General features: G+C 37.4%; 1 pseudogene; it reads left to right on the forward strand.

The window, feature by feature from the left end:
* Positions 1-4,541: 4,541 nt before the first annotated feature.
* Positions 4,542-6,393, forward strand: LOC122136353 (annotated as a pseudogene).
* The last annotated feature ends 8,902 nt before the right edge of the window (positions 6,394-15,295 follow it).

Raw genomic sequence — 15,295 nt, forward strand, 5'->3', positions numbered from 1 at the left:
AAGAAGTCACTTTGTTTTCAAGGTTGATCGACATAGGTAAATGTGGTGCAAATTTATAGGATTTCCAGGCCCGTAATTCAAAAGCTATATTAGATGAGCCTGGGGCATCCCTCAATTCACTAAATCCGCCCCATGTTAGGTGTAGGGTTTAGGGGCAATAAAACTACAGTATGTACCTAAAAAAAAAGCCTATGGGCGCAGTTTATTAACCACATATACAAAGTGTTTCTGTCCTGCTTCAGGGGTTTATGTAAAAAGTTTTCTAGTGCCACACGTCTGTCCAATATTGACAAATCCAGAATTTTTGCATTTGAGATTCACTTCATCACTGTGATAAAGCATTTATGCTTAAACTCATAACATAGCGTCTGGCTGGGGATGCCAGAAAGCAGTGTCCGGCTTGACGTGTAAATATGTTTTCAACAAAGTCCACCCACCGAAAAAAAAACTGCATGCGGCTGCTCTGGCTGACCGCCGTCTGTAGTCGTGCTTCAAGTCAAACACACCTGATGAAGGCAGGTCACATGACCCGTCAGTGGATGAAGGCAGGTCACATGACCCATCAGTGGAGTATCCTGCCAGCCAAAGACTGAGAAAACAGATCCATCAGTGTGACTTAAGAATGACCCGTAAAATCTGGACAGTTTTCAGTCCTGCAGTATAAGTGTAGTAATTAGGATTGTTACATTCCTGTCTTGTTTTCTCTTGTTTTATGATGGACTCACTGATCTATTTAATGACTGGATTGCTCGTTGTGTTCTAAACTGACATTAGGAAGTGTTCAAGCCGCCATCTTTCTATTCCCTACTGGCAATCATTGACTGGCAGGAAAACACTGACCTAAAATCACCGGATTGAAATGGATCAGTCACACAGGATTAGCTTTTAGGATACATGTAATTGTTATTCAGATGTTATCTGCAATGTTTATGGTCTTTTAGGCAAGATAAGGAATATATTTAGATCGTTAAGGTGGGTGTGTCTGCTGCACACTGCTGACAGGTAACTGATCTAACACAAAATACATTCCTTAATGTACGGAAATCTTAAACATGAACACATATATGGTATTAGTATCAGTAATTGGTTTGAATATACAATAAACATTACAGTACAAGCCTCTGTTACTGTATTGCTCTATATTGTATTGAAATTCATAGCTTCCCATGCATCATCTTGGAAATAAAGCTTCACGTACCATATGTTGTCAGCGTTATTTCTCTGAATGATGTTATGATGTGTGTATTTTTTTCTGTCCTGATTGAGCAACATCTTTTTCTAACTCAAGACCACATGAATTCTTTGGCGTTTTACTGGCATTACAGTTATTATGTAAATGTTATGTACTGTATGTATGTTTAACTAATTATTAATTTAAACCAACATTTAAATAATTGCCTGCTTCAAAATGCATGCTAATAATGAAATCATTGTTGAAACATTTGCAGTTAGCCTACTGTACAATTAAAAACAAGAAATGGCACAATTACATAAACTGAGAATACAGGGTGAATTAAGGTATATGCATATACAAAGAATACAGATTTCAGAATAACATTCATAATATATATGTTGAGAGTCTCGTCCATCTGGTGTTTATCATGTTCATCTAAGTTTCGCTACTGTTATGAATATGATGCATAACTATTTAATACGCAGGGGAAATTCCAAACATTAATCAAATAAGAATTGACATGCATAGGACGTTTGCACTGTAAGAATGTACAGGAACACTTCAGATATAAAAACGCTGATTTGTTAGGTAATGTTTTCTCATTAAAATCATAGGGTTTTCCTATTTATTCAATAGAATGTATAGGAATACTGGGGAATACCAATATGGCGGCGATGTGGCTTCACTTTCATGACGTCATGAGCAATCCAGTTCTCTATTATTAATCAGTGGGTGGACTCTTATTTTGAAGTGTTGTTGGGTTCCCAGTGTTTCTGTGTCTGTTTCCTTCAGCTCCTTGTGCCTTGTTTGTCACCATAGTTACCCTTGTTAGTTACCACAGCAACTAATCGCCTTCATCTGTCCCTTGTGAGCCCCTGGTTTTCTTGTGTATATAAACCCCAGTGTTTTCCCATGCTCTTTGTCTGGTGTTGTCTTTAGTGGATGTCTTGTGTGAGTTGTTTTCTGTTTAGCCCTTGTGCACTCTTTTGTGGATTTACTTTGTTTTCTGCCTATGTCTCCCATTGCCTGTGGCATTGTGATTTTCTTGATAAAGTGTTATACTGTACTTGGATCCTCCTTTTTCTCGTTTCTGAACACCTGACCTACCATGGATCCAGCAGTACAAATTATGCATCTGTCAATGGAGCTGGCATTTTGCAGATGCTTTTATCCAAAGCGCCTTACAATTGAAAAAAACAAAACAAAAAACAATCAATTTCATCGTAAGATGGCAATAAACATGAGAAGTTCCCGTTTTACAAGTCTTCAGTCTTAGTTCAGCGCAATAAAACATAGGACAGGAAGATATTAATGGAAAATAAGAGCATAGAGAAAGTCAAAGATATATATATATTATATATAATTATATATATATATATATATATATATATATATATATATATATATTGTATGCATGTTTATGTGTTGAACGACTAATAATTTTTTTTAAGTCGACTTTTATGTGATGAAATTTGAGTCGAAGTTGAGTAGTTGCTGATGACATCATCAATGAACAAATAAGTCTGGAGCTTGGCATATGACACAGTGCTGCCCACATGGCTATTGCTTCTATAACAGCTCATTTTTATCAGTTCTTTTGTCTTTGGGTCGTTATTTCTCACACATTTCTGCTCATTCTAAATCCGATACAGATAAAGTAGCACAGTAAAGATTACATTCATATGAATGCATTAGTGAGAGCGATTGCATGTGAATTAATTCTACTTGGCAGCATCTCTTTGCTAGTAATGAAGCTGTGGGATTCTGTTATTAATCCTAGAACTTTTCAGTTTCTAAGCTATTTTATTGAGAAATCACAGAACAGATTCTGTGCGCGCGCGATCTGCACACGATTTATTGTTCACACTACTGTCTGAAGTCTATGTGTGTACGTTACAGTGCAGCAGCACATTAGATTAGAACGGCGATTAACTTACCTGTACAATAAACTGTTTAAAACTGTGCATTCTCCCATTCAATTTCGAGCATCCAGTAGTATAATCACACATGACTTGTGGAGCGCTTTCAGAGTATGTATTTATTTATCATTTAACTGTTTGGAAACAGAGCGTAATTGTGGAAGTCCTTTAAAAAATTTATTATCTTGTTGCGCCCTCTAGTCAACGTCAAGCTTAAAACGTCATGGCAGACCATTGAAGTCGACTAGTATATTAGTCAGTGCAACCCTTAATGCATGATGTTAGTTAACACATTAGCTAACATTAATTAAATCTTATTGTATAGTGTTATCATAGAAATGTATAGGCCTACAGATAGGCTACGTTTATTTGCATTCATTGCTTGTGGGATTATATTATTAACATTTCACCAAAATCAAGTTCAAATATGAGAAGTTGACCAGCGAATGTTTTTTTTCCGTCATTACATACCTACCGCCACATCAGAGCCAGTACATGCATCACATTTACATTTTCATGAACTTGCAGGTTATACAGGTTTCTGGTCGCTATGTGGGCGCTTCAGTTTTTTCTGTTATTTGGCCAAAATATCATATTATAAAAGATTCAGCGTTTCGCACAAGCTATTTGGCTGTGACTTGACAACACATGCTAAACTAAGACACTCTTCTCCGCTCCTCAAATACAAAAAACATTAGACTATATATATAGTGTTTCTTCAGTAAAGAAAACACTGTACTTATTCAATCAACAGTTCTTTTATTGAACCTTCAGACTGCAAACAAGCTGAGATGCTTCAAACTGGTCGCCACACTTCAATCACGAGAGAGCGGGAGGAATAATGAGGTTTGACTGACAGTTTGAGGAGCCAATGGCGTTACGGGCTTGAAGCAGCGGTGGCGCCACTTTTCCCCTGGTCCAGGATCAGTGATCCTTAGTTATTATTTCTGATTTGAGCTTGAGCTTCAGGAATGCTTTGAAAAATGTAGCTGTTGTTGACGCTACCGCGCTGCTTGATCAAAAAAAAAAGTTTGAGTTTCGCTTACTGAAAAGCTATTCTATTCGATTCAGAGAAAACAGCGACGCTACCACACCACGCTACTGAGAAATGTAGTTAAGCTTAGTAGCGTCAGTACTTGTAGCTACTGCCCATCCACGTTTAGTTAACCTTGTTTGTTTCCACCATAGCTAACCGATTTTTTAGGCGACCCTGTCCACACACAAAAGTGGGTATTATTTTCACAAACCGCAGCCTTGTTTAAGCTAGACTTTCTATTAAACTGGCAAGTTTTGTCCACGCACACGGCAAACGCAACACCAGGTCAATCAAATTGAACCTTCTTGAAAACTTTTAAAACTAAACTCAAGCAGGAATGAGAAAACCTGCTTTTACAGACTCACAGACACATCTGTTTTACACACGTGACTCAAACACAGAACCAGGAAACAGAATCACATGAGTTCAGGGAAAGAGAAACTGAAGTGTAGTTGAGCTGTTGTGTGTTGTGTCTCTGTGTTCGTGCAGTAAAATGGCAGAAGCCAGAATTTCAGTGGATCAGAAGGAGTTCATGTGTTCAGTGTGTCTGGATCTCCTGAAGGATCCAGTGGCCATTCCCTGTGGACACAGTTACTGTAAGAGCTGTATTACAGACTGCTGGGATCAGGAGGATCAGCAGAGAGTCTACAGCTGCCCTCAGTGCAGAGACAGGCCCTTCAGTCCAAGACCTGCTTTAGCTAGAAACACCATGCTGGCTGAAAGTGGTGGAGAAACTGAAGAAGGACCAGCCTCTCTGCTGACTGTGACGCTGGAGCTGGAGATGTGCAGTGTGACGTCTGTACTGGAAGAAAAAGTAAAGCCGTCAAGTCCTGTCTGGTGTGTCTGGAGTCTTACTGTCAAACTCATTTTGAGCGACATGAGGAGTTTCGCTCAGGAAAACCACACAAAGTGACTGAAGCCACTGGACGACTGCAGGAGATGATCTGCCAGAAACATAAGATCCTTGATGTTTTCTGTCGCACTGACCAGAAGTGTATATGTATGCTGTGTACGATTATTGAACATAAAAACCATGACATTGTACTAGCTGTAGACCAGAGGACAGAGAAACAGGTATTTAACACTAGACACGGATGAAATATTGGACATTTGTTTCACATGTGTTTATATCTGCACCATATTAACAGCTCACAGCATTCACACCACACACGACAGCAGAAATGAACAGCAGCTGCAAGAAGAGTTTCACTTTTTCCTGAAAATGCACCGTAAACCTTTATCAACACTTTCTTAAAAATAAAAAAAGACCTTAAGCAACGTAAAATAATGAAATGAACTATTCACCCTTTCTTTGACAAAATAAACATCTGTCAGGCATAAAGCAAACTATACTACACAGAAGAAACACTGTCAGTGTGAAGCTCTACGTGTTATGGGTTGGTAAGGGAGGAACTCAAGTGCAGACAGGATTCTCAACACAAAGGGTTTATTGATGACAAAAGGGGAAAACAAAAACCCACGAGGGGGAAAACAATAGCTAGGGTAAGGACTAAATAACCAAACAAGACAGGGCTGACCAGATAAAGACACTAAACACTAACTATAAACAACAAACACTCACGGTATTACAAAGACTTCTTCAGGGATGACAAGGATAAACTCACGAGGCTGACAGGTAGCAACATATATGAGGGAACAGTTTTGAGGAAACACAAAAAAACAATCACAATGAACCGACAAAAAGACAGAGCACACTAGGAGATCTAAATAGGGGAACTAATCAAAAACACGACAGGTGGCACAGATAGGACAATCACGACAAGACTAGGATAACAAGTGGGGGGGCGGGGCAAGGGAACGAGACAACACAAGCACATGGCCCAAAGACAAGGCCATGTGCTTGTACACAAAACACGGGTCTGTCATGATCCTGCCTCTAGACTAGAGAAAAGTCAGGACATGATGGCAGGACCATGACTCTACGCCTGTGTTAGTTTCACTTTTCTAATGCTTGGAATTGCGCTGTGAAATGTGCCTTAATGTTCATGTTGATTCACGTAAGATGATTGTAACAGATCATCACTTCTGGAGTTTGAACCTACAGTCATTGTTTATCAGCTCCACTTTTCCTGGATTCATCTGTTCATGATGATTTAGTGGCAGTAGTTTTCTGTGAGATTCACTCTCATCTGTTTGTCCTGCAGAAGCAGCTGAAGAAGACGCAGAAGACGCTCCAGCAGAGAATCCAGCAGAGAGAGAAAGATCTCCAGCAGCTGAGAGAGACTGTGGAGTCTCATAAGGTGAGTCTGGAGAAGAAGAGAAGTTTGTCTCCGTCTCAGTTCAGACTCACTGAAGCTGAATCACTGTGTGTCCTAAACAGCGCTCTGCACAGACAGCAGTGGAGGACAGTGAGAGGATCTTTACTGAGCTCATCTCCGCTCCATTGAGAGAAGCCGCTCTGAGCCTGATACGACTGATCAGAGATCAGGAAAAGACTGCAGTGAGTCGAGCTGAAGAACGACTGGAGCGACTGGGAACAGGAGATCAATGATCTGAGGAGGAGAGACGCTGAGCTGGAGCAGCTTTCACACACACAGGATCCACATCCAGTTTCTGCAGGTTACACAGATCTAGAAGAACAGGGTCAGAGTGGACTTGAGCAGATCCTGCTGTGACAGAGACTCACAGAGAAACAGTTCATGAGTGTTTTTTATTATATAATCATCAGTCAGACTCTCATCTGATCATCTTCTTCTGAAAGTGACGCCGCTTACAAATGGCTTTCAGCTCTGGGAATCTCTTAGGAATCATTTCTCTCATCTCTTTCTTCTGGAAGATGTATTTAGCTGCTAAACACCACTAGCGCCACCAACAGTTCAAAACTTCACTAACATTTCAGCTTTTTTCCTCATTTTTCCTTCTGATTTATTACATAATGGTGAAATCAGTGAACTCAATAGTGCAGATTCTGAGTAACATTCATCAAAATTGGATCAGATGATCTTCAAACTTGATAAAGTTGATTTTTGTTAGACTCCACAAATTTTCAAGAAAATACTTCATTTATCAAAACAATGCAATATAAACAGATTGAACTGTGTTCCCATATAGTAATCAAATTGACCCCTGTACACTTGTTAAATTTACTAGACCTTAAATCTACCCGTATCACTAAACCTGTCCCTAACCAACCCGTATCACCAAACCTGTCCCTAACCAACCTGTATCACACCTCAATAACAGCAGAAGTGTTGTGCATTAACACAAAATTTTAAAAATTGCATAACATCAGTTAAAATCAATTTGTAGATTTTCAAGATGCACATGATCATATGAATTAGAGGGTTTAATGACATTTGTAAGCATTTTAAATTACATGAAATGTTAATTATTAGGTAATGTTTAATACATTTATCAGCAAACATTAACAAGCACATTATTTCATATTTCTAGATATATGAATATATATGAGCTAATGATCTGTTAAGCATTACATAATGTTTGTTAAAGATTTTTAATGAAAGTTATTATAAAGTGTTACATTTAAATCTTTATTTGAATATGGCAACATAATATTGCGCTCTACAATAATTCTATAAATTAATCTCTGACAGAGACTATCAGCTAATCACTGTGTGCATAGTTAATGAGCATGATGACATCATCCATAGCAATGAGCTTAGCCCCGCCCCCTTACTCTGAGCTGAAGACTTCTCTCTGTTCCTCAGTACAAGTTTGTCTCAGCAGCTTTGTGAATAGGTTTTAAGATAAAACTCTTAGCTAAAATCTTTTACTGCTATTTAGGAGAACTCTTAATAATAAGATAAAAGGTTTTGTGAATACGGACCCTGGTTTTCATGGGTTCTCAAGCCTTTAGCTACGCTGCTCCTTTTCTGTAGAATTTACTTCCACAAGATATTCGAAACAGTGAATATCTTCCCATTTTCCAAATCTTATTTAAAGACGCATCTTTTTAGACAGGCATACCGCTGGTAATTTTATCTTATTCTTTTTACTTTGAAGTGGGTTTGGTTTTTATTGTAACTGTTTTATGTGTGTTTTTTATTTGCATGTAATGTCACCTTGAGTGTCATGTAAAGCGCCCATAAATAAAATGTATTATTATTATTATATTGGGCATACATACCACGTAATTTTAGAATAGGTATCCCTTAGTTTCAAAATACTTTCAGTATAAATCATTTGTAATTTTCCATGTTGTAACCCTGTTATTTCTCAAACTTTGCATATTATTCACTGATACCTACACCGAGGTACTCTATAGGTACACTGTAATTACAAAAAATTACACTGTAAATTCTGTTTACTTTCACTGTAAATGGCGTCTGTAATGTAAAGTGTTTCCCCCTGTTTTCTGTAGAGTTTCCAGTCTCTCTCAGCAGCACCTCCTGAATCTACAGACGGAAATGGATGATCTCTTCAGTTCTCTTCTTCTCTTCTGATGCTCTGAGAGAATTTGTCCATCAGCTGAGAGACAAACTGGAGGATTTCTGCAAAGAGGAGCTGAAGAAGATCTCAGACAGAGGGTAAAGTGCTGGAGATTCATCTGCTATCAGAAACAAGTCCATCATCATCTCATATCATGGAGAACATCATATTAGAAATGTCTTAGGAATAGATGCAGGATCATGAGAATCACACTGTTCATGTCTGTTGATTTTCACAGTTGCATTCACCAACATTGTTCTCTGGACCAGAAAGGACTTCCTACAATGTAAGTCAGTAAGAAAACCAGCAGAAAAACTCACTGAATGTGTTCATGTTCTTCCTGTAGAAGGTGAAAGAAGAGTTTTATAACTGATGATGTAAATGATGATCTGCACAGATATCTGCTCATCTGTACTGAGACACCTGATGATACACTGAACATGAAGAGTTCAGCTACATGAAAGAGATCAAACAGATTCATAATTCCTGATTCTGATGTGTTTTATCTCCATCAGATTCCCATCAGCTCACTCTGGATCTGAACACAGTGAATAAATACCTCTGTCTGTCTGAGAGGAACAGAGTGATTACTAGTACTGACACAGATCAGTCGTATCCTGATCATCCAGACAGATTTGATGCGTGGCAGGTGTTGTGTAGAGAGAGTGTGTGTGGACGCTGTTACTGGGAGCTGGAGTGGAGTGCTGGTGAATCTGGTTTTGTGTTTATATCAGTATCATATAAGAGCATCAGCAGGAAGGGACAGGGTTATGAGTGTTTGTTTGGATTTAATGATCAGTCCTGGAGTTTGTTCTGCTCTTCCTCCAGATACTCATTCACACACAATAAGATAGTGGACTGTTCTCCCTGTGAGAAGTCCATCAGCAGTAGAAGTAGGAGTGTTTTGTGGATCACAGTGCAGGAACTCTGTCCTTCTACAGCGTCTCTGACACAATGAGCCTCATCCACACAGTCCAGACCACATTCACTCAGACGCTCTGTCCTGGGGGGGGTTTTATGTTTATGAAGGATCATCAGTGAAACTGTGTTGATGAATCAGAATAGATTGATGAGAGATTCTACCCATAATGCTTTGAGCTGCATGATGAATCAGCAACAGTGAGATGTTTAAGAGTCTCTTGTTTTCTCTTCATGACATTAATACTGCAGCTGAACTTCTGTCAGTGAAATAACATCAGAATAAATGTGTAATAAATCCTCATATAGACAATAAGATCAGTGTGTGTGTGTGTTTGTGTGTGTGTGTGTGTGTGTGTGTGTGTGTCCTGCTGACTGACCGTGGGTTTCTGTAATTTAGTTTTATGTAGTGCCACATCATTATTCTTATTATTTCTACAAAAATTCCAGATTTTCACAGCACACATTTTAGAATGCATTTCCTTCACTGAGAGTTTTAAGGAATGCATTATAGGCTTAAACTCATATCTCAATAGCGTCTGTGGGTGGATTCTGCTTCTATTGGAGTAGTTAAACAATAGACATGAATGCTTAAAATATTATCTCAATAGCGTCTGGCTGAAATATTGTTGCTGTTTTATAAAAGACTCACTATTTACATTTTTTGATATAGCTTGGAAATACCTACTAATCTATTTTTGCATCATCTGAATAACAGTATGTTTGTCATGCTGTGCATCTGCAAAAATAAATAAAACAATTTACCTCTATCCATGTTTACATTCACCAGGATCATAAATTTAACATTTTTAAACATCTAACCAAATTCATCAAAAAATGATCAGAAACCATGATAAGAATACAAATGTACGGTATATGGTTTATGTGTCCTCAGCCTTAACTCTGCTAGAAGTGATGCAACCATAATCAGACCACAAAGCCACATATGAACTGTCAGCGTACAATTATTTCGTATTTATACAATAGTATAGAAAAAAAAAAATATTTATATTTAAATCTGAATCTAAACCGTCTTGAAAACCAAAAAAATATGATGACTTCACACTGAATGTCAACTCATTCAACTCAATCACTGGCCGTCACCAGCGTCAGACAGAAAATCTTACAGTGTTGACTAATTTGGCATTTCTTTCACAAAACAAATGGAGTTCATGTAGCAGCCGTTTTTTTTTTTTCTGTTGATGCTAGATGCTAATAGAACCTGCTTCAGGAGAATAAAATTATCTAAATATTTCAAATAATTTCTTCAGAAATTGGAAGATGGTGTTGACATATGGTTGTGACACAGGAACTAAGCGCTTTTAGAAAACAAGCTCTTTTTCATCATTAAAATTTTTTTTATCCATTCTATAGCATATGAATGATTGAACCCTTTTCTGTGGACACACTGTTTTAGATGTAGTGAGAAGACAATAAGTGTCATAGATTTGATATAATAATGATAAAATTAAATTGAAGGGGATAATTGTGTTAAATACATTTTATTATTAATCTCCCATAACATTTACAATTGAAAATATTTGTATTTTTTAAAACCGATTAGCAGTTACAATTGCTGGACAATTTTTTTTGTCCCATGTCTCAAGAATCAGTGCTTGCTCTCAAAATTACCTTTCAATTCAAATGATGACACAGTCAATAAATCATGTTCATTATACATCTTATGGAGCTCTGGACCTTTCCAGCGTGTGTTCTTTTGTCTTCTGGTGTGAGAAGGAAGTGAGCGAATCTGAAGCTCAACTGACTCAAGCAGCTCATAGGGAGAGCTCTCCATCCAGGAGCCACACGTGGAGATTCCACACATCTGGACACAGGTGCTATATGATGCCTGTCCCCAGGGCCGTGCACAGATATTTTGAGGGGCAGTGGCCCAAATAAGAAAAAGGGGCAATAAGGGGGTGGGTGGCTGTTAATACAAATTATCCAGTTGTTACAACAGTTTAAAAGAGAAGACAGCACACTCTGTAATAATTTCAGACTTTTTTGTAGATGTTTTGATAAGAGTGGGCTCTCCTCACCTCAGCCTGCTCCTGATCCTGTATCTGCCAACTGTACACTTTTACTGTCATGTGACCATGTATTTTGGGATCACCATCATTTCTGCCAGACTGTGAAAAGGGAGCACCAGGAGGAGTGGAAGGCTTTAAAAACTCTTTTTGGCTTGTCAGCGTAAAATTTTAGCATGACAGATAATGGTTGTTGCACATCAAAGCAAAATCCAGGTATAAAATATTTATGATATATAGGTATAAAACTCAGTATCATTTAGCAAAATATTAGCCTGATTAATTAGCTAGTTTTTTTTTCCAGAATGGCAGCTTATCATGCAATATTAGTCCATTTTAACTTACCGAACATAAGGCATTAGTTTAGTTAAATCTATGAATTATCAAACTGGTATTTTAAAGTGATATTATGGTTTATCATATAGCCTATACGTGAGTATTTGATATGGAGCGTGTACAGGTGCACCAAATCCTTCTCTGATAAGAACCAGAAAATGCTTCTCTTCATCACATTATAATCAGATATATTTTTCCACCTGTAGTCCCTAATGGCCAACAAACTCTCTGTTTAGTCTGTTTTTATGAAAGTTACAACTTTGGTGTTCAACATATTGTTTCAGAAATGCAAACAATTAAATATTAAATTTAAACATCATTTGGTTGGTTTTATGTTGTTAAAGGTAACTTTATGAAAAGAAATATGACTGTTTGTAAAAGGAAATTATTAAGTTAGTGTTTAAATTATTATTTTTCGTGGGTTTGAATCAGATTCAGTCAGATGGTGCGTCTTACTCATTGACTTGACTCAGCTCAACTCACCCCTAACCTGGGGCAAATTGAGCCATGGGAACACTTTATTAATAAGAAACCATATTTTTTAGAACCCTTTGTCATACATTCTGGTCATTTAAAATGATAGGAATACTTTTATTAGGATAGGATAGATACTTTTATTGTATTTCTGTGTCATTTTCCCTTATCTTGAGGACCACATAAGTAAATATGGCTAATCTTACCCTGCTCTCCCCTATAAGAAGTAGAGATTTAATTTAATATTTTACATCATAAATCTATATTATATACTAATAAACGACTAATTTAGATCATTTATGTTATTTTTGAACTATTTATAGGCCTACTATTAATATGGTTTTAATAAAATATTATAAATATGTTATAGATTACTAGTACCAAGACAAGTGATTATAATGGGAAATATACTTAATTACAAGAATTAAAGTGTGAAAAACTGCTAAATATTCTAAGTTGTACCTGCTGGCTTGCTAGAGCTTTGAATTCATGTTTGCAATGTTGAACTGCCTTTAGCAGCCTCCCTTCACTCTTTCTCTCTCTGTCTTCTTTTTTGTGAAGGCATTGTTTTTTTGTTTTGTTTTTGTCTGCGAAGTGTGCCAACAACAGCAAATTTTGTGTTAATTATATTAGATCTGATCTGGTACAATAATTTGATCAGACATTCTAATTCTAAGACTGTGGATAGGCTATTTTGTTGTTAGCACTTTTATAAGACTGAGAGCAAATCATTACAGACAGAAATATGAAAACAAACTACAGATTACTAATTCAGCGAATCATCCACTTACTGTAATGTGGATTGTAATGCATCTACCTGTTAATGAACGAGCTTCGGGGACTGTAGTCTATATTCTTCAGAGAGTGGGCACACAGATTGCGTTCGTTCACAGAAGGCACTCCGGCAATTTCGGAGGACCAGAAAACAGGAGTGGATTGGGCTTTAGAGATCTTCAGTGGCAACCACTTCATCTGTCAGCTACAGTATCACATCAGATCAGTGCATTATAGATCCCCTGAGGACCAATTCCACTCATTCTCTACTATAGGAGAGGAAGAATTGTATAAACTTGTTAAATCATCTAAACCAACAACATGTATGTTAGACCCTATTCCATTTAAGTTCCTAAAAGAGGTGCTTCCAGAAGTCATAGATCCTCTTCTGACTATTATTAATTCATCAGTGTCATTAAAACCTCTCATTAAAAAATCACAACTTTACCCCCAAATAACTAGTTAATTACAGATTGATCTCAAATCTCCCTTTTCTGTCCAAGATATCAGTGCTGCGTTCGACACTATTAACCACCAGTGTTGGGCAAGTTACTCTGAAAATGTAATCAAATTACTGATTACTTCTTTTTAAGAAGTAATCAACGTTACTGTTCTGATTACTTTATTTCAAAAAGTAATTAGTAATTAGTAACATTACTAGTTAAGTTACTGATTCTGAGTGAAATGTATGATCTGTGCAGCATTACACTCCCGATAATTATTTGTTATTAAAGCATTGAGCACCTTCACAAACATCCCATTATAAGACACATGACAAGCGTACCACTTCGTTGCATGGTATGGCAGAATGCTGACGCATTGGCCCTACATTTTGATCAGGCTTAGACGATCACCGGACTTCACCCGTAGTGTTATTTAGGTCCAACCCAGGATCAACCCTGATCAATGCTGACGTGGTTACTGCTCTTTCAGTAGTTCCACAATTCGTGTCCATAATGAGAGGATTGAGTGAAGCCTTCGAAATTTCAGCATTGCATTGCTCAAGCGCTGCAAATGCGCGGTTATAGCCTAAACAGAAACTCTGCATAGGCTTGCACCTGTTTATCGCTTATATTTTATATTAGTTCATGTTGCTTTTGTGCAATAGATGAATTACAATTTGTTTGTTTTAGGTTTTTTTTTTTTAGGTATTTTATTTTTAGGTATTCTATTTTGTAGGAATCCCATGAATCATTTTATTCTGATGAATTACAATTTCTCACACAGAAGTTCCACTGGTCTCGCGGTCTATAATCCAGAGGCACTTGACTCGACAGTACGTGTGCTACATCCTTTTTACAATCTCTAGATTAGAAAACACTGTATTCTGTCAGCAATGTAACGCAGCATTAACATATAGAGATCTTGGCTTGTAACTATACTCTAATTACTATTTTGAAAATTATAACGTGTTAAATTACTCTGTTACAAAAAAAAGTAATCAAATTACATTAATGTGTTACTAAGTAATGCGTTACTGCCCAACACTGTTGACCACAACATTCTTTTGAATAGACTAGAAAACTTTGTTGGCATTAGGGGAAGTGCATTAGCATGGCTCAAATCATACTGATCTGACCGACATCAATTCGTAGCAGTGAATGAAGAGGTATCAGTCCTCAAGGCTCAGTACTAGGAGCGTTACTCTTCATGTTATACATGTTACCCTTGGGAGATATCATCAGGAAACATGGTGTTAGTTTTTAATACCTAGAATATTAAAATCAACTGCGGGCGGCAGATCCTTTTACTATTTAGTTCACAAATTCTGGAACAATCTACCTAACATTGTATTAGACTGCATTGCTAACTGCATTAGACTGCATATCAATGGTTCAAATCACAGTTTTTAGCTCTAAAATTATGTTTTTCAAATAGCAACAGAAGGTTTGGAGTGCATTACAGATGTCTTGAAATAAAATATTTGCACAATGTCTTGAGGTGTGACTCCAGGCCATTAAAATTGGTAATGATGCCATGATGCTGGAGTCTATTAATGGAACGGTCTTTCTCCGTTCTCAAACGAACTACATTCATTCCCAAAAACTTCTATTGCCTCTGTTCTGTTCCCAGTGTTTCTGTCTGTTTCCAGCTCCTGTTTGCTTTGTGCCTTGTTTGTCCTCATAGTTACCCTTGTTTGTTGCCATAGTGCTTTGTGCCTGGTTTGTGACAACCAATCACTCACCTGTCCTTGTAAGCCCCTGGTTTTTGTTTCTGAATAGTATGC

The sequence above is a fragment of the Cyprinus carpio genome, chromosome B2, assembly GCF_018340385.1.
Source record: "Cyprinus carpio isolate SPL01 chromosome B2, ASM1834038v1, whole genome shotgun sequence".
Classification (NCBI taxonomy): domain Eukaryota; kingdom Metazoa; phylum Chordata; class Actinopteri; order Cypriniformes; family Cyprinidae; genus Cyprinus; species Cyprinus carpio.